Genomic DNA, 21626 nt, shown 5'->3' with positions numbered 1-21626 from the left:
ACGTCGCAAAATGGCGCCGCGGTTTCCTGAAACGGCGACGCAACACAGTGAACGCCGAACGGGCCAATTGGAAGAGTACGACACGGGGGAAAAAAAGATGGGGGAGGGGGAAATGGCGAGATGGACGTTTTGCGATTGGAATTGTTTTTAATATGGAACGGGACGCTGTTGCGACGTCAAACTGTAAGTGTTATGAGGACTATGTGCGACGGCTTGGAATCGAAGCGCAAACCCTCTGGTCGAGCGGTGCGTGTAAAGACTAACAAGGACATTATCGAGAATTCGAACCGTCAACTTTCTGGACTTGTGACGTGTTTTTAAAAATGTGATTATGATGAAATGTGTGTTCAGGCACAAACGTCATGAGGATTTGGGAAGAAAAGATGAAAAAGAACATTTAACTTTGACTCAAGTGTGAAAAATGAAATGTTTGAATTCACAAAGAATTTGTGGAACGGGAAGATTGTGCAATAAATTATTAAATGAACAGATTTGTGGCTCCTGTGGTTTTAAAAATGAAAGTATTTAAATGATTTACAGCAAGGTGTTTTTATTTTGGGATAAATTTTGTTTTTAGGGTTTGCCATGAATAATTTGTAATAACTTTATATAATTGTATTTTGTTGAGGGTCAAGTCATATCTGGACGTTAGTCTCATAAACTGCATTCACGTTTCCAAATCAAAATTGTGAATTAACTGAGAATAAATCTGGGCCAGGACCAGGTCGATCTGGACTAAACTCAAATAAACTAACTTTATTTTGCCCTGCGACGAGTTGGCCATGGTGTACCCCGCCTAAGGCCCGAAGTCACTGGGATAGGCTCCAGTCACCTGCGACCACGAAAGGGAACAAGCTGTAGAAAATGGATGACTATTTGTAAATCTTCTGTCTAAAAGCCGCCATATTTTGACCGGTTTGGTTAAAAAATAAAGCCAAGTTCCATATGATTCATGCATTTGTGTGTTTTTTTTTTTTTTTTTTTTTTTTTAAAGCTGAGAAATGGAAACTAAAACCCTCGGGGATTCTGGGGAATTCAGAGTTTCAACCTTAAAGTGCAGAGAAAGCAGAAGCACAAAAAGGGCTCAGAGTTCAGTTTTGGTCCTAAATTAGGCCCTTTTTTGGTCCTGACGTGGACTTGGTTTGGTCCTGTGTGACGTTATTATACTTTATATTTTAGTTCTAAAATCAACAGGTTCTACTTTGAGTTCGGTTCACGCAGATTCTCCACATGAATATTAAAATCTTAAGAGATTATCACAAGTAACACGATTAACACCGAGACGCCACCGGCTCTGTAGGTCTGAACCAGGACTAAACCGGGTCTGAACCAGGACTTCCCAGTCTCAGGTCAGAGCAGAGAAAGTCCCGGTCTGGTTTTGTGTATTGGGACGAGCAGGACCAGATCTTGGTCAGGACTGAACCAGAGAAACAGAAACAGAAAAGTCTGAGGCGGAGGAACTTTCAGGTGAAACTTGGAAACCAGGTCCATATTTAGTCCTGGTTTAGTCCTGATTCTGTTCACTTTTAATCCTGATTAAATGTTTAAGTTTAGCCTATTTTTAGTCCTGGTTTAGTCCTGGTTTAGTCCTGGTTTAGACCTGGTTTAGACCTGGTTTGGGCCTGGTTTGGACCTGGTTTAGTCCTGGTTTATACCTGGTTTAGACCTTTTTAGACCTGGTTTAGTCCTGGTTTAGTCCCCGTGCAGAGCTTGTATAATGCATTATGTAAAGCGCATAAAGGTTTCTCTTTAACACCTTTGTTTTCAGTGTTTTTCCCACACTTCCTCCTCTTCCTCTTCTTCCTCCTCCTCTTCCTCTCATTCACTCGTTCTGTCTTTCTCTCTGACTCATTTGTTTACTCTCTGCGTTTCTCTCTTTGCCCATATTTGGTCGATGACGTGGTCCAGGATCCCCGACGTCACCGACTTTTCCCTCAGTCGCACTCTAAAAGAAACAGACAGAAAAAGCTTCACACGTTCACTGACACGCCCACCAAAATGTTTACTGACACGCCCACCAACACGTCCACCAGAGAAACTTCTTGCACGAGTATCGATATTTGTCGATACCTTGGTCAGTATTGATACTTTTCGATACCTCGGTCATTATCGATACTTTTCGATACCTCGGTCAGTATCGACACATCGATATTTGTGGAAAGGGTTTGGATATTTAGTTTTGCCTTTTAGTTTGAAAACAAGTCCATAATATCACAAATTAAAGACGCACTTTGTAACTTTTGTACTGGGGGAGTACTGCCACCTGCTCGTCTCCATGGCGATGTGGATACTTGGCCTGGCATGTTCCACAGTATGGCATTAAACGTAACTGACTCATAATAAAACCATTTAAAAACATTCTTGTGAATAAAAAACTATATGTTTTTGCAGTGAAGGATGTGCGTTTCCATGGAGACTGGAGGATGCTGGTCACCGCAGCAATGGAGGGAGGCGGTTTCCGGGGCGACCATGTGGAGCGATGAGACCGAACAAAAATAGAAAAAAACTATATTTGAAAGGATGAAACAGAGAAAGAGGATGGGACTAAATCAGGACTAAAACTGGACCAAACCAGGACTAAAACTGGACTAAACCAGGACTAAAACTGGACTAAACCAGGACTAAAACTGGACCAAACAGGACTAAAACTGGACCAAACCAGGACTAAAACTGGACTAAACCAGGACTAAAACTGGACCAAACCAACACTAAAACTGGACTAAACCAGGACTAAAACTGGACAAAACCAGGACTAAAACTGGACCAAACCAGGACTAAAACTGCACCAAACCAGGACTAAAACTAGACTAAACCAGGACTAAAACTGGACAAAACCAGAACTAAAACTGGACCAAACCAGGACTAAAACTGGACCAAACCAACACTAAAACTGGACTAAACCAGGACTAAAACTGGACCAAACCAGGACTAAAACTGGACCAAACCAGGACTAAAACTGCACCAAACCAGGACTAAAACTAGACTAAACCAGGACTAAACCAGGACTAAAACTAGGACTAAAACTGGCCCAAATCAGGACTAAAACTGGACCAAACCAGGACTAAAACTGCACCAAACCAGGACTAAAACTAGACTAAACCAGGACTAAACCAGGACTAAAACTAGGACTAAAACTGGCCCAAATCAGGACTAAAACTGGACCAAACCAGGACTAAAACTGCACCAAACCAGGACTAAAACTGGACAAAACCAGAACTAAAACTGGACCAAACCAACACTAAAACTGGACTAAACCAGGACTAAAACTGGACCAAACCAGGACTAAAACTGGACTAAATTAGGACTAAAACTGGACCAAACCAGGACTAAAACTGGACCAAACCAGGACTAAACTGGACCAAACCAGGACTAAAACTGGACCAAACCAGGACTAAAACTGGACTAAACCAGGACTAAAACCGGACTAAACTAGGACTAAAACTGGACTAAACCAGGACTAAAACTGGACTAAACCAGGATTAAAACAGGACCAAACCAGGTCTAAACTAAAACTGGTCTAGACTAGGACCAAACACTGGTCCATTCTGTTTTCAACTCTGCTCATATGACTGAGGCCGTGTGATTTTGATGAGATCATGTGATGTTCGTGCAGAGGTCAGAGGTCAGTGTGACACAGATCTGGAGAACGACGTCTTTGTTTGACTCTAAAGTTCAGACCAGAAACTCAGAATGTTGCACAGTACGGCATTAAACGTTTACCTTCATCCACAGATCTGACCTGTAACTTGACCTGTGCTTTCAGATGCTTGTCTCCAAGGAGATAATGAAGTTTAAAGCCACACTGTGGAACTTTCCAAGCCAAATAATATTATCTCCATGGAGACAAGCTCAGACAAGGATTGTTTTTCCTAATTCCAACTACAAAAAAACCCCAGGACTAAACCAGGACTGAATCTGGACTAAACCAGGACTAAACCAGGACTGAATCTGGACTAAATCAGGACTAAACCAGGACTGAACCAGGACTGAACCAGGACTAAATCTGGACTAAACTGAGTCTGAACCAGGACTGAACCAGGACTAAACCAGGACTAAACCAGGTCTGAATCTGAGCAGGGAGGGGCAGTTCTGGCTCCGAACCAGGAGTAAACCAGGATTATAACCAGACTCCAGGAGGACTAGAGGAAAGGGCGGGGCGGCGGCTCGTGGCAGTTTTGGTTTGTGGTGAAGGAAACTCCGAGTAAATTTAGCTCAGATTAAAAATAACCACAAGATATTTATAGAAAGGACACAAGAAATAGAAAAGTGAGGGAGGGGGAGAGAGTAGGGGGGAGAGAGAGGGGAGAGAGAGAGAGAGAGCAAGAGAGAGGGGGGAGGGGGAGAGAAAGGGGGGGAGGAGAGGGGGAGAGAGGTGGTTTACATGAACAGGACGACAAAACAGAATCCATGACCTGGTCCAGACCTGGCATGAGCAGTTTGACATAAACGCTGCACGGCTCATTATCGTTGTTATTGTTGTTGTTGTTCTGTTTCTCGACTTTGAAGCGCTCATACTGTTTTGTCTTTGTGTGGGCGGGGCCTCAGTCTCAGAGTGTGAGTGAGGCCTGGGTCTGTGTGTGTGTTTGGGCGGGGGTCCCGGTCCTCTGTGTGGTTTGGGTCCCGGTCCTCTCTTTGGTTTGGGTCCCGGTCCTCTGTGTGGTTTGGGCGGGGGTCCCACTCCTCTCTTTGGTGTGGACGGAGTCTGAGGCTTTGGTTCGGGTCGTTTTGGGACTTTTGTCTGAGGTCAATCTCAGTGATTCATAAAAAGACGTTTAGTTTGTGGAAAGTGTCTCACCTCAAATACTCACTTTAATATGGTGGAGTTTAGTTTAGTTTAGTTTGGTTTAGTTTGGTTTAGCTTAGTTTAGTTTAGTTTAGTTTAGTTTAGTTTAGTTTGGTTTAGTTTAGTGGACAACCAAATATAAAAAACAAACAGTAAGCTGCACTAAAACACAATTTGACACTTAAAGATGAAGAGATCTAGTGTATTTAGAGTTTTAACTTCTCATTGTGTTAAATATTCATAATTAAAGTGACATTATTCCTTTAGTTTTTGTGTGTTTGTGTATTTATTGATTGATCTTATTTTTTAGTTTTGTGGAGTTCAGACCAAGGCCAAACAACTTCCAGTTTCCATCTTTTTCTGCTTTTGTTCCACTTCTGAGAGTTTGAATCTTTCTTTTGTCCAGGTCAGAACCAGCCCAAAGTCTGACCCTCCCAGAGTCCAACCAGGACCAGAGGCTCATCAGCCTGAGGGAACAGTGGTCCTGGCCCTGGCCCTGGTCCTGGTCCTGGTCCTGGTCCTGGCCCTGGCCCTGGCCCTGGCCCTGGCCCTGGCCCTGGCCCTGGTCCTGGCCCTGGCCCTGGCCCTGGCCCGGCCCTGGCCCTGGCCCTGGCCCTGGTCCTGGTCCTGGCCCTGGTCCTGGTCCTGGTCCTGGTCCTGGTCCTGGCTAAGACCTGATCCTGGTTCTGGTTCTGGTCCTCGTCCTGGCTCAGATCTAGCCCTGGTCCTGGCTCAGACATGATCCTGGTTCTTGTTCTGGTTCTGGTTCTGGTTCTGGTTCTGGTTCTGGTTCTGGTCCTGGTCCTGGTCTTGTGGTCTTGTGTTCTTGTGGTCTTGTGGTCTTGTGGTGGTCTTGATGCAGTGGGAGTAGGTCCTGGGCTGACTCAAACACACTGTTTTGGGGGCTGGTTGAGGTCTGAGGGTCTTTGTGCTCAGGGGCGGCAGTCCCTGTCATTAAAGCGCCACCCGCCTCCCTGTGTGTCAGATGCCCTCCCAGCCCCACAAGCTAAAATGGTATTTGATACTGGACCAATTGCATCATGATATTTGGATATCAACCATAAACGAGATGAACGTGTGTTTGTACTTCACGTCCAAATGTGAGGAACCTTTAAAACATGACCCTTTTTCACAAGTTTGTCGTACAAATAAATTCTTAAAAAATCAGACAATGTGATTTTCTGATTTTTTTTTTCTGATTTTGTCTCTCAAAGTTGAGATCTACCTATGATGTCAATTACAGGCCTCTCTCATCTTTTTAAGTGGGAGAACTTGCACAATTGGTGACTAAATACTTTTCCCCCCACTGTATGACCCTTTTTCGCACGTTTATCGTACAGTGTTATGACCCTTTTTCATACGTTTGGCGTACAGTGTTATGACCCTTTTTCACATGTTTGTCTTACAGTGTTATGACCCTTTTTCATACGTTTGTCTTACAGTGTTATGACCCTTTTTCATACGTTTGTCTTACAGTGTTATGACCCTTTTTCATACGTTTGTCTTACAGTGTTATGACCCTTTTTCATACGTTTGTCGTACAGTGTTATGACCCTTTTTCGCACGTTTGTCGTACAGTGTTATGACCCTTTTTCATACGTTTGTCTTACAGTGTTATGACCCTTTTTCATACGTTTGTCTTACAGGGTTATGACCCTTTTTCACACGTTTGTCGTACAGTGTTATGACCCTTTTTCACACGTTTGTCGTACAGTGTTATGACCCTTTTTCATACGTTTGTCGTACAGTGTTATGACCCTTTTTCATACGTTTGTCTTACAGTGTTATGACCCTTTTTTGCACGTTTATCGTACAGTGTTATGACCCTTTTTCATACGTTTGTCGTACAGTGTTATGACCCTTTTTCATACGTTTGTCGTACAGTGTTATGACCCTTTTTCACACGTTTGTCTTACAGTGTTATGACCCTTTTTCATACGTTTGTCTTACAGGGTTATGACCCTTTTTCACACGTTTGTCGTACAGTGTTATGACCCTTTTTCACACGTTTGTCGTACAGTGTTATGACCCTTTTTCATACGTTTGTCGTACAGTGTTATGACCCTTTTTCATACGTTTGTCTTACAGTGTTATGACCCTTTTTTGCACGTTTATCGTACAGTGTTATGAGCCTTTTTCATACGTTTGTCGTACAGTGTTATGACCCTTTTTCATACATTTGTCGTACAGTGTTATGACCCTTTTTCACACGTTTGTCCTACAGTGTTATGACCCTTTTTCATACGTTTGTCGTACAGTGTTATGACCCTTTTTCATACGTTTGTCGTACAGTGTTATGACCCTTTTTCGCACGTTTGTCGTACAGTGTTATGACCCTTTTTCATATGTTTGTCTTACAGTGTTATGACCCTTTTTCATACGTTTGTCGTACAGTGTTATGACCCTTTTTCATACGTTTGTCGTACAGTGTTATGACCCTTTTTCATACGTTTGTCTTACAGTGTTATGACCCGTTTTCACACGTTTGTCGTACAGTGTTATGACCCTTTTTCACACGTTTGTCTTACAGTGTTATGACCCTTTTTCATACGTTTGTCGTACAGTGTTATGACCCTTTTTCATACGTTTGTCGTACAGTGTTATGACCCTTTTTCACATGTTTGTCTTACAGTGTTATGACCCTTTTTCATACGTTTGTCGTACAGTGTTATGACCCTTTTTCGCACGTTTATCGTACAGTGTTATGACCCTTTTTCATACGTTTGTCGTACAGTGTTATGACCCTTTTTCATACGTTTGTCTTACAGTGTTATGACCCTTTTTTACACGTTTGTCGTACAGTGTTATGACCCTTTTTCACACGTTTGTCTTACAGTGTTATGACCCTTTTTCATACGTTTGTCGTACAGTGTTATGACCCTTTTTCACACGTTTGTCTTACAGTGTTATGACCCTTTTTCATACGTTTGTCTTACAGTGTTATGACCCTTTTTCATACGTTTATCGTACAGTGTTATGACCCTTTTTCGCACGTTTGTCGTACAGTGTTATGACCCTTTTTCATACGTTTGTCGTACAGTGTTATGACCCTTTTTCACATGTTTGTCTTACAGTGTTATGACCCTTTTTCATACGTTTGTCTTACAGTGTTATGACCCTTTTTCATACGTTTGTCTTACAGTGTTATGACCCTTTTTCATACGTTTGTCTTACAGTGTTATGACCCTTTTTCATACGTTTGTCTTACAGTGTTATGACCCTTTTTCACATGTTTGTCTTACAGTGTTATGACCCTTTTTCACATGTTTGTCTTACAGTGTTATGACCCTTTTTCTTACGTTTGTCTTACAGTGTTATGACCCTTTTTCATACGTTTGTCTTACAGTGTTATGACCCTTTTTCATACGTTTGTCTTACAGTGTTATGACCCTTTTTCACACGTTTGTCGTACAGTGTTATGACCCTTTTTCACACGTTTGTCGTACAGTGTTATGACCCTTTTTCATACGTTTGTTGTACAGTGTTATGACCCTTTTTCGCACGTTTGTCGTACAGTGTTATGACCCTTTTTCATACGTTTGTCTTACAGTGTTATAACCCTTTTTCATACGTTTGTCTTACAGGGTTATGACCCTTTTTTACGCGTTTGTCGTACAGTGTTATGACCCTTTTTCACACGTTTGTCGTACAGTGTTATGACCCTTTTTCATACGTTTGTCTTACAGTGTTATGACCCTTTTTCATACGTTTGTCGTACAGTGTTATGACCCTTTTTCACACGTTTGTCCTACAGTGTTATGACCCTTTTTCATACGTTTGTCGTACAGTGTTATGACCCTTTTTCATACGTTTGTCGTACAGTGTTATGACCCTTTTTCGCACGTTTGTCGTACAGTGTTATGACCCTTTTTCATACGTTTGTCTTACAGTGTTATGACCCTTTTTCATACGTTTGTCGTACAGTGTTATGACCCTTTTTCACACGTTTGTCCTACAGTGTTATGACCCTTTTTCATAAGTTTGTCGTACAGTGTTATGACCCTTTTTCATACGTTTGTCGTACAGTGTTATGACCCTTTTTCGCACGTTTGTCGTACAGTGTTATGACCCTTTTTCACACGTTTGTCTTACAGTGTTATGACCCTTTTTCACACGTTTGTCGTACAGTGTTATGACCCTTTTTCACATGTTTGTCCTACAGTGTTATGACCCTTTTTCATACGTTTGTCTTACAGGGTTATGACCCTTTTTTACACGTTTGTCGTACAGTGTTATGACCCTTTTTCACACGTTTGTCTTACAGTGTTATGACCCTTTTTCATACGTTTGTCGTACAGTGTTATGACCCTTTTTCACATGTTTGTTGTACATTGTTGTGCGTAAACGACGCAGACGTTTGACGCGTTCGGACTTGAGACGTCGCCTTAAACAAACGTCTTTCCTTCAGTTCGCCTCAAACAAACAGACGACTTTATCCGTGTTTGTTCTTCCACTGCAGACGTCGGTTTAGATTTCCACAAAGATGAGGAGCGGGTCACGTGACTCGTCCCGCGGCTCCCGATTGGCCGGTCCGGAGCCCCTGTTTTGCATACGACCCCGGGGCATTGTGGGAAGAAGAAAAGGCTGATCTGGAGCAGGAGCTGTTCAGACTTGAGCCCGAAAACAAACTCTGACCAGAGACGCTGAAGGAGCCACTCAAAAGCCACTTTAAAGCCGCTCAAAAGCCACTCAAAAACCACTCAAAAGCTGCTAAAATTTTTCTCATAAGCCACTAAAAAGCAAATAAAAAGCTGCTCAAAAGCCGCTCAAAGGCCACTCAAAAGCAAATCAAAAGCCGTTCAAAAGCCATTCAAAAGCTGCTCAAAAGCCGCTCAAAAGCCGTTCGAAAGCTGCTCAAAAGCCGCTCAAAAGCAGCTCAAAAGCAGCTCAAAACTGCTCAGAAGTCGCTCAAAAACACTCAAAAGCCGCTCAAAAGCAATTCAAAAGCTGCTGACTGCTCTGTAAAGCATTAGTTGGCCAAAATCTTCAATGGTCAGATCAAAATCTGACCGTGTCATGTTTTCGTTCAGGAATTTGGCGTTTTATGTGTAAAAACGGCCAAAATGTCACATCTTTGGCACCTTAAAATCTTAAAAAGAGCAGGCTGATTTTGTTTTTGAACAAACTACATCTGAATGAAAATTGGCCCAGAATTTCAAGTTCGGCCTTCATCGTGACCTTCATTGTGACCTTCATAGTGGCCTTCATTGTGGCCTTCATCGTGACATACATCGTGACCTTCATCGTCGCCTTCATCGTGGCCTTCATCGTGGCCTTCATCGTGACCTTCATCGTGACCTTCATTGCGACCTTCATCGTGGCCTTCATCGTGACCTTCATTGCGGCCTTCATTGTGACCTTCATTGCAACCTTCCTCGTGACCTTTATTGCGATCTTCATCGTGACCTTGTGCCTTTCCCAGAGCGATAACGTTCAGTCCGGAGCGAGTCGTGTTAGAAAACAAGTCCAAAGCGTTAAATCTACGGCAGGTTTACGTCTTTTACACCCGCCGCGCCTTCTCCCTAAGCGCCGTAAAACCGTCATCTCTGAAGCTCCAACCGTCATACATGAGTCACGAGATCGTCTTTGTGACTCTGATCTTCTTCTTCCAGACCTCAGAACTGTGAACGTTCTCCAGTTTGAACCACACTTGAAGCACCGGAGCCTCTTCTTTTTCTCACCGTGTGTCAGCGGTGACATTAGTGAGTCGCCTGTTTTATTGTGAAGGGTCTGACCACATCGCACAGACTTCCTGCCGTGGTTCGGGAGGATCTCAGAGTTCAACAACAAAGTAAAACATCACAGATTTCAGCTGAATCATTGAGCGAAGCACAAAACTCTGAGGTGAGAGAAGTTTTATTTTGTTCTAAATGATAAATGACCAATGAACTTGTTGCTCATTGAAATAAACAAACCTGATTGGACGGTTCTGTCTGAGTTTGGCTCAAGGCGATTGAGACTAAGATCTTCTGTGTAAAAAATACAGACAGGTCTCATTCTGAACATGCCAGGCAAGAAAACACTCAAAAGCCACTCAAAAGCAAATAAAAAGCAGCACAAAAGCCACTCAAAATTCACTCAAAAGCCGCTCAAAATATGCTCAAATCTTGCTCATAAGCCACTCAAAAGCAAATAAAAAGCCACTCAAAAAACGCTCAAAAGCCACATAAAAGCTGCTTAATAGCCACTCAAATCTCGCTCAAAAGCCCCTCAGAAACAACTCAAAAGCCACTCAAAATCAAATAAAAAGCTGCTCAAAAGCCACTCAAAATTCACTAAAAAGCCGCTCAAAAGCCACTCAAAAGTCGTTCAAAAGCCACTCAGAAACACCCCAAAAGCCACTCAAACCAAATAAAAAGCTGCTCAAAAGCCACTCAAAAGCCACTCAAAAGCCACTCAAAAGCCACTCAAAATATTCTCAAATCTAGCTCATAAGCCTCTCAAAAGCAAATAAAAAGCTGCTAAAAAACCGCTCAAAAGCCGCTCAAAAGCCGCTCAAAAGCCGCTCAAAAGCCACTCAAAAGCCACTCAAAAGTTGCTCAATAGCCACTCAAAAGCCGCTGACTGCTCTGAGACGTTAGTTGGCAAAAATCTTTCGGGCGAATTTTGTGAAGCAAGTTTGCAAAGGCAAAGTACAAAAACGTCACAAACATCACAAATGTCACAAACGTCTCCAGTTTCACTTTTTTCCACGAGTCGACACAAACACTGGCACAGGTAGAACGTTCATCCTGGTTCTGCCGTTGCTTCTGCCGCTACTTGATCTTTTTTACGAGGTAAAACCACAGTGACTCACAGTTTCCTCATCTTTACTCTCACACACGTGAACACCCAACACGCTACACGCAACACTCAGCATGCAACACTCAACACGCAACACTCAACACGCAACACGCAACACGCTACACGCTACACGCTACACGCAACACTCAACACTCAACACGCAACACTCAACACGCAACACGCAACACGCTACACGCTACACGCAACACGCAACACTCAACACGCAACACTCAACACGCAACACGCAACACTCAACACGCAACACTCAACACGCAACACTCAACACGCAACACGCTACACACTACACGCAACACTCAACACGCAACACTCAACACGCAACACGCAACACGCTACACGCTACACGCAACACTCAACACGCTACACGCAACACTCAACACGTTACACGCGACACTCAACACGCTACACTCAACAAGCTACACGCAACACGCTACACGCAACACGCAACAGAGCTACATGCAACACGCTACACGCAACACGCTACATTCAACACGCTACACTCAACACGCTACACTCAACACGCTACACTCAACACGCTACACGCAACATGCTACACGCTACACTCAACACGTTACATGTAACACGCTACACGCTAAGAGAGCGTGTGTCTGCAGGTTATGACAGGATCATGACTCACTGGGTTTTTAGAGTAACTGTAAGAGTTTTCTTTTTTTGATTTATTTACCAGACCCAGACCAGACCCAGACCAGACCCAGACCCTGACCAGACCCAGACCCAGACCCAGACCCCGACCCAGACCCAGACCAGACCCAGACCCAGACCCAGACCAGACCCAGACCAGACCCAGACCCAGACCCTGACCAGACCCAGACCCAGACCCAGACCCAGACCAGACCCAGACCCAGACCCAGACCAGACCCAGACCCAGACCCAGACCAGACCCAGACCCAGACCAGACCAGACCCAGACCCAGACCCAGACCAGACCCAGACCAGACCCAGACCCAGACACAGACACAGACACAGACACAGACACAGACACAGACACAGACACAGACCCAGACCCAGACCCAGACCAGACCCAGACCCAGACCCAGACCAGACCCAGACCCAGACCAGACCCAGACCCAGACCAGACCCAGACCAGACCCAGACCCAGACCAGACCCAGACCCAGACCCAGACCAGACCCAGACCCAGACCAGACCCAGACCAGACCCAGACCCAGACCAGACCCAGACCAGACACAGACACAGACCCAGACCAGACCCAGACCCAGACCCAGACCCAGACCCAGACCAGACCCAGACCAGACCCAGACCCAGACCCAGACCCAGACCAGACCCAGACCCAGACCAGACCCAGACCCAGACCCAGACCCAGACCCAGACCAGACCCAGACCCAGACCCAGACCCAGACACAGACCCAGACCCAGACCCAGACCCAGACCAGACCCAGACCCAGACCAGACCCAGACCAGACCCAGACCCAGACCCAGACCCAGACCAGACCCAGACCCAGACCAGACCCAGACCAGACCAGACCCAGACCCAGACCCAGACCAGACACAGACCAGACCCAGACCAATACCAGACCCAGACACAAACCCAGACACAGACCCAGACCCAGACCCAGACCCAGACCAAGACCAGACCCAGACCAGACCCAGACCCAGACCCAGACCAGACCCAGACCAGACCCAGACCAAGACCAGACCCAGACCAGACCCAGACCAGACCCAGACCAGACTTAGACCAGACCCAGACCCAGACCCAGACCCAGACCCAGACCCAGACCCAGACCAGACCCAGACCAGACCCAGACCCAGACCCAGACCCAGACCAGACCCAGACCAGACCCAGACCAGACTTAGACCAGACCCAGACCCAGACCCAGACCCAGACCCAGACCCAGACCCAGACCAGACCAGACCCAGACCCAGACCAGACCCAGACCCAGACCAATACCAGACCCAGACCAGACCCAGACCCAGACCCAGACCCAGACCCAGACCAAGACCAGACCCAGACCCAGACCAGACCCAGACCCAGACCCAGACCAAGACCAGACCCAGACCAGACCAGACCCAGACCCAGACCCAGACCAAGACCAAGACCAAGACCAGACCCAGACCAGACCCAGACCCAGACCAGACCCAGACCAGACTTAGACCAGACCCAGACCAGACCCAGACCCAGACCCAGACCCAGACCCAGACCAGACCCAGACCAAGACCAAGACCAGACCCAGACCAAGACCAAGACCAATACCAGACCCAGACCCAGACCAGACCCAGACCAGACCCAGACACAGACCAGACCCAGACCAATACCAGACCCAGACACAAACCCAGACACAGACCCAGACCAGACCCAGACCCAGACCCAGACCCAGACCAAGACCAGACCAGACCAGACCCAGACCAGACCCAGACGAGACTTAGACCAGACCCAGACCCAGCCCAGACCAGCCCAGACCCAGACCCAGACCAAGACCAAGACCAAGACCAGACCCAGACCCAGACCAGACCCAGACCAGACCCAGACCAAGACCAGACCCAGACCAGACCCAGACCAAGACCAGACCCAGACCAGACCCAGACCCAGACCAGACCCAGACCAGACTTAGACCAGACCCAGACCCAGACCCAGACCCAGACCCAGACCCAGACCCAGACCAAGACCAAGACCAGACCCAGACCAGACCCAGACCCAGACCCAGACCAAGACCCAGACCCAGACCAGACCCAGACCCAGACCAGACCCACACCAGACACAGACCAGACCCAGACCAATACCAGACCCAGACACAAACCCAGACACAGACCCAGACCAGACCCAGACCCAGACCAAGACCAGACCCAGACCAGACCCAGACCCAGACCAGACCAGACCCAGACCAGACCCAGACCAGACTTAGACCAGACCCAGACCCAGACCCAGACCCAGACCCAGACCCAGACCCAGACCCAGACCAGACCCAGACCAGACCCAGACCCAGACCAAGACCAGACCCAGACCAGACCCAGACCAGACCCAGACCAGACTTAGACCAGACCCAGACCCAGACCCAGACCCAGACCCAGACCCAGACCCAGACCCAGACCCAGACCAAGACCAAGACCAGACCCAGACCCAGACCCAGACCCAGACCCAGACCCAGACCCAGACCCAGACCAGACCCAGACCAATACCAGACCCAGACCAGACCCAGACCCAGACCCAGACCCAGACCCAGACCAGACCCAGACCCAGACCCAGACCCAGACCCAGACCAGACCCAGACCAGACCCAGACCCAGACCAGACCCAGACCCAGACCAAGACCAGACCCAGACCAGACCCAGACCCAGACCCAGACCAAGACCAGACCCAGACCAGACCCAGACCCAGACCCAGACCCAGACCAGACCCAGACCAGACCCAGACCAGACTTAGACCAGACCCAGACCCAGACCCAGACCCAGACCCAGACCCAGACCCAGACCAAGACCAGACCAAGACCAATACCAGACCCAGACCCAGACCAGACCCAGACCCAGACCAGACACAGACCAGACCCAGACCAATACCAGACCCAGACACAGACCCAGACCAGACCCAGACCCAGACCCAGACCCAGACCCAGACCAAGACCAGACCCAGACCCAGACCCAGACCAGACCCAGACCAGACTTAGACCAGACCCAGACCCAGACCCAGACCCAGACCCAGACCAGCCCAGACCAGCCCAGACCAGACCCAGACCAAGACCAAGACCAGACCCAGACCCAGACCCAGACCAGACCCAGACCAAGACCAGACCCAGACCAGACCCAGACCAAGACCAGACCCAGACCAGACCCAGACCCAGACCCAGACCCAGACCCAGACCCAGACCCCAGACCAGACCCAGACCCCAGACCAGAACCAGACCCAGACCAGACTCAGACCGGGGCCGAGTCCAGGAGGTTTGAGGTCGTTACATCACAGTCTGAGGATCTGGGTTTGTGGTGGTTTTGGTCCAGACTGTTTCTGGACCAATGACTTTAGACCGGCTTTAGACCTGATGTTTACCGTTTCCGTGGCGATGTTGAGTAAATTCAGTACTATATAATGCTTTAGCAACTGTGGTCGTTAATGGTAACCATCTTCTTCATGTGATAATGCTCTGTAACTCTGGTGTTACTCTGGTGTTACTCTGGTGTTAATCTTTTGTTAGTCTGGTGTATCTCTGGTGTTAGTCTGGTGTTACTCTGGTGTTACTCTGGTGTTACTCTGGTGTTAGTCTGGTGTTAGTCTGGTGTTACTCTGGTGTTACTCTGGTGTAACTCTGGTGTTAGTCTGGTGTAACTCTGGTGTTAGTCTGGTGTAACTCTGGTGTTAGTCTGGTGTATCTCTGGTGTTAGTCTGGTGTTACTCTGGTGTTAGTCTGGTGTAACTCTGGTGTTAGTCTGGTGTATCTCTGGTGTTAGTCTGGTGTAACTCTGGTGTTAGTCTGGTGTATCTCTGGTGTAACTCTGGTGTTACTCTGGTGTTACTCTGGTGTTACTCTGGTGTTACTCTGGTGTTACTCTGGTGTTAGTCTGGTGTATCTCTGGTGTTAGTCTGGTGTAACTCCGGTGTTAGTCTGGTGTATCTCTGGTGTTAGTCTGTTGTTAGTCTGGTGTAACTCTGGTGTCAGTCTGCTGTTAGTCTGGTGTTACTCTGGTGTTAGTCTGGTGTTACTCTGGTGTTACTCTGGTGTTAGTCTGGTGTTACTTTCGGTGTTAGTCTGGTGTTAGTCTGGTGTAACTCTGGTGTTAGTCTGGTGTATCTCTGGTGTTAGTCTGGTGTTACTCTGGTGTTAGTCTGGTGTAACTCTGGTGTTAGTCTGGTGTATCTCTGGTGTTAGTCTGGTGTAACTCTGGTGTTAGTCTGGTGTATCTCTGGTGTAACTCTGGTGTTACTCTGGTGTTACTCTGGTGTTACTCTGGTGTTACTCTGGTGTTACTCTGGTGTTAGTCTGGTGTATCTCTGGTGTTAGTCTGGTGTAACTCCGGTGTTAGTCTGGTGTATCTCTGGTGTTAGTCTGTTGTTAGTCTGGTGTAACTCTGGTGTCAGTCTGCTGTTAGTCTGGTGTTACTCTGGTGTTAGTCTGGTGTTACTCTGGTGTTACTCTGGTGTTAGTCTGGTGTTACTTTCGGTGTTAGTCTGGTGTTAGTCTGGTGTATCTCTGGTGTTAGTCTGGTGTATCTCTGGTGTTAGTCTGGTGTATCTCTAGTGTTACTCGCGTGTGGTCTGCAGAAGATCTGGAGAAGATGCAGGATCCTCAGGCTGATGTGACTCATCTTCTGGTCCAGGACCTGCTAAAATCAACAGTTTCTGTCTGAGACTTTAGGCCCGGAATGTTTGGACCCAGTTTGTTTCCTGCTCCTGTGAGTCACCGTCTGGGTCTGGTCTGGGTCTGGTCCTGAGTCTGGGTCTGGTCTGGGAGCGAGAGCGAGAGAGAGAGAGAGAGAGAGAGAGAGAGAAAGAGAGCGAGAGAGAGAGAGAGAGAGAGAGAGAGAGAGAGAGAGAGAGAGAGAGAGAGAGAGAGAGAGAGAGGGAGAGAGAGAGAGTTGTAAACTGGAGGGAAACATGTGCCAAAGGAATGTGAAGAATGTGGTACAAGAAGAATCAGCTGAGTCCAGGTCCAGGTCCAGTCCAGGTCCAGGTCCAGTCCAGGTCCAGGTCCAGGTCCAGTCCAGGTCCAGAACTAAACCACCAAAGATGAAGTCAGTCTCACAAGTTTCCCTCACATTCCTAAAGTCTAGACCTGGACCAGACTCTGAGTCCAAGAAGAATGTCTGACCTGAGTCTGAACCAGGTCCAAACCAGGACTCAACCAGGTTTAAACCAGGACTAAACCAGGTCTGAATCAGGACTAAATCAGGTCTAAACCAGGTCTGAACCACGTCTAAACCAGGTCTAAACCAGAACTAAACCAGGACTAAACCAGGTCTAAACCATGACTAAACCAGGTCTAAACCAGGTCTAAACCAGGACTAAACCAGGACTAAACCAGGTCTGAACCAGGACTAAACCAGGACTAAACCAGGTCTAAACCAGGACTAAACCAGGTCTCAACCAGGTCTAAACCAGGACTGAACCAGGACTAAACCAGGACTGAACCAGGACTAAACCAGGTCTAAACCAGGTCTGAACCAGGACTAAACCAGGTCTAAATCAGGACTAAACCAGGTCTGAACCAGGTCTAAACCAGGACTAAACCAGGTCTAAACCAGGACTAAACCAGGTCTGAACCAGGTCTAAGACAGGACTAAACCATGTCTAAACCAGGACTAAATCAGGACTAAACCTCCTCTCCCCCTCTGCTCCTCTCCTCCTCCTCTCCTCCTCTCCTCCTCTGCTCCTCCTCCTTTCCTCCTCTGCTCCTCCTCCTCTCCTCCTCCTCCTCTGCTTCTCGTTTGTTGGTTTTGACGCCTCAGAACACTTTTCCCAGGCGCAGTGAACTCCTCAGGTGTGACATCTTCAGCTGTTCGGGGTCAGAGGTCGAGGGTCAGACTCCACAGTTCGACAAAGATCGTGGTTTTTCAAAAGTCTTCATTAAAGTTTGTCCGACACACATTTCACTCAAGCTCAGTCGACATAATCAGATTTGAACCTTATCGAGTTAAAAACATAAACTTTATTTAAATTCAATCTGCACAAAGCGTTTATTTGACGTTAAACAATATTCGATTTTCTCTCATTCCCGTTCTCTCAGGTCTGAGTTTCTGAAAGACAAAATAAAGATAAATAAATGCGACAAAAACTTTCTTTCTGTTTAGATGCATTTTTTGGATTATGTTGAATTAAAAACACTTAAAATAGTCTCGATTGTTGTGTTTAAGGTCTGAATACGTGTCATTTTTGCTTGTTCTCTTTTCTCGGCCGTTGAACCGTGTGATCGACGCGACACGTTCTCGGAGACAAACCCAAACAAACACTGACAGGGTCCTAAACGGTGTCAGGGTCCCGGGTTCACGGCAGGTCAGCGAGAGGTGTGAAACTGAGGGTCAAAGGTCAAGCAGGACTCGCACAGTAAAGACCAGACCAGATCCTCCCAGACCCCCCTGTAGACCCCCCTTAGACCCCCCTGTAGACCCCCCTTGGACCCCCATTAGACCCCCTTCACGTTCGCCTTTATAGTAACTGACGAGTGTGAGTTCTGTTTCTGTCTCCTGTAATGAACCTTAGAGCTGGACCTTAAAGCTGAACCTTAGAGCTGGACCTTAGAGCTGGACCGTAGAGTCAAACCTTAGAGCTGAAGAAAAGAACTTTCAGATTGAAAGCATCCGCAGAAACATTTTGAGCTCCATTTATGAGGAAATCTTTTGTATTGAACCAAAAACAAAAGAAGGAGCAGAATTGTCTGTGATTCAGTGAAAGTCTTGGACCTTAGAGCTGAACCTGAGAGCTGAACCTTAGAGCTGGACCTTAGAGCTGAACCTTAGAGCTGAACCTTAGAGCTGAACCTCAGAGCTGAACCTCAGAGCTGAACCTTAGAGCTGGACCTTAGAGCTGAACCTTAGAGCTGGACCTTAGAGCTGAACCTTAGAGCTGGACCTTAGAGCTGAACCTTAGAGCTGGACCTTAGAGCTGAACCTTAGAGCTGGACCTTAGAGCTGAACCTTCGAGCTGGACCTTAGAGCTGAACCTTAGAGCTGAACCTCAGAGCTGAACCTGAGAGCTGAACCTTAGAGCTGAACCTTAGAGCTGAACCTTAGAGCTGAACCTGAGAGCTGAACCTTAGAGCTGGACCTTAGAGCTGGACCTTAAAGCTGAACCTGAGAGCTGAACCTTAGAGCTGGACCTTAGAGCTGGACCTTAGAGCTGAACCTTAGAGCTGAACCTTAGAGCTGAACCTTAGAGCTGAACCTTAGAGCTGGACCTTAAAGCTGAACCTGAGAGCTGAACCTTAGAGCTGGACCTTAGAGCTGGACCTTAGAGCTGAACCTTAGAGCTGAACCTTAGAGCTGAACCTTAGAGCTGGACCTTAGAGCTGGACCTTAAAGCTGAACCTGAGAGCTGAACCTTAGAGCTGGACCTTAGAGCTGGACCTTAGAGCTGAACCTTAAAGCTGAACCTGAGAGCTGAACCTTAGAGCTGAACCTTAGAGCTGAACCTGAGAGCTGAACCTTAGAGCTGGACCTTAGAGCTGGACCTTAAAGCTGAACCTGAGAGCTGAACCTTAGAGCTGAACCTTAGAGCTGAACCTTAGAGCTGAACCTGAGAGCTGAACCTTAGAGCTGGACCTTAGAGCTGGACCTTAAAGCTGAACCTGAGAGCTGAACCTTAGAGCTGAACCTTAGAGCTGGACCTTAGAGCTGAACCTTAGAGCTGAACCTTAGAGCTGGACCTTAGAGCTGAACCTTAGAGCTGAAACTTAGAGCTGAACCTTAGAGCTGAACCTTAGAGCTGATTGCGTGAAAGTCTTGGAGTCGTGAGATGCTTTGTCTTTATAAACAGTAAAAACATATTTCTTGAGCTTATGATAAAACTGCTGCAAAAATGCAACTAAAAATAGATCAAATAAATAAACTCAAAGTAAAAACTGGTAAAAACTGATCGTCATTTCACTGTTGTTGCCGCGCAGAGCTGAACTAGCTTGTTTGCTAATGGCAGGGGGAGATAAAGGACACTTCAACTCGCATCTGCTACAAACATCCCAGCTCTTACGCTTGATCCTACATCGTCCTAATAAATGAATAAATTAGATTAAACAAGTTAAAACATTCTACATTGGCATTAAACGTATAAATCATCATCAACAACGTTTATTTAAATGTTTTAACTTTTCACTAAATAAAGCGACATTTACAAAGACGACATGAAGTCAGACGTGGTTCCATTTCCTGGTGTTTCCTGCTCTTCGGCGTCACAAACGACTGACGCAGAATGACCCTGACGTTAGCATTGGCGTCACACACACGCAGCACTTCCTGGTTCGGGGAAAGCTCCAGGGTTAGCTCGGCGGCTGACGACACCGAAGCCCCGCCCCTTGCCCTGTAAATAAACCGCAACGAGTTTAAGAACAGGGCTGAACCGAGGGACAAGTCACAGCCAAAGGACAATGTTTGAGGAGGATTAGCGCCGCACGTTTTCTGTTTTGAACACGTTAAACACACAAACCAAACGAGCAACGATCGCGCGCGCGTCCGTAACAAAAGTTTACTTAATGAATAAAATCTAAGTTGAATGATACTTTTTAATCATGAGGCCGATCTCAACAATGAAAAAAGAGATGTTTAATAATGCCAACTTTGTGTATATGTGAGGGGCGTGCACAGGAACAGTTTTGCCTCATTTCTTTGACTTCTCTGCATGTGAGGGGCGTGGCTAAAGCTAGCGTGCAGGGAACAGTTTTGCCTCATTTCTTTGACTTCGCTGCATGTGAGGGGCGTGGCTAAAGCGAGCGTGCATAGCAACAGTTCTCCTCATTTCTTTGACTTCTCTGCATGTGAGGGGCGTGGCTAAAGCTAGCGTGCACAGCAACAGTTTTGCCTCATTTCTTTGACTTCGCTGCATGTGAGGGGCGTGGCTAAAGCCTCTACGCCGCGTTTGAACCTCTCTTTATGTCATGCTTTGGCTTTGGATCATGTTAGACGCATTATGACCTGGAAATATCAGATTTTCCATAAACAGGAAACAGCTGTTTTAACGTGCTACGCTAGCTTTGTGTTGCTAAGGCTCGTCATATAAGTTAGCATCAGTGGAAACACGGCGCTTTAGCACAAGATCAAGTCAGAGTTTGGACTGAGGAAGTGTTTCTGTCACTTTAAGTCAGGTTTTGGTCAATTTTTGTTGCTTTAAGCTGCATTTTATTACTTATAGTTTCGAGTTTTTGTGGCATTTAGTCACCTGTTTCATTTTGTCATATAATACTGTAAGTGCTTTTTTGACGCCTTTTTGTCACTGTATTAATTGTTTGTGGTTGTTTTGTTGTAACTAATAGTCACGTTTGGTCTGAATTTGTTACTTTAAGTTGCTTTTAGTCATGTTTTTGTTGCTATTTGTCATATTTTTGTCGCTTTTCTTTACGTTTTTGTCGCTTTTTTATGCATTTTTGTTTCCTTCAGTG

Source organism: Eucyclogobius newberryi, unplaced genomic scaffold (assembly GCF_026437365.1).
Source record: "Eucyclogobius newberryi isolate DKJ021-1_F unplaced genomic scaffold, fEucNew1.0.hap1 SCAF_9, whole genome shotgun sequence".
In the NCBI taxonomy this organism is placed as follows: domain Eukaryota; kingdom Metazoa; phylum Chordata; class Actinopteri; order Gobiiformes; family Gobiidae; genus Eucyclogobius; species Eucyclogobius newberryi.
The sequence above is the reverse complement of the archived record's forward strand: the minus strand, read 5'-3'. Positions refer to the sequence as shown.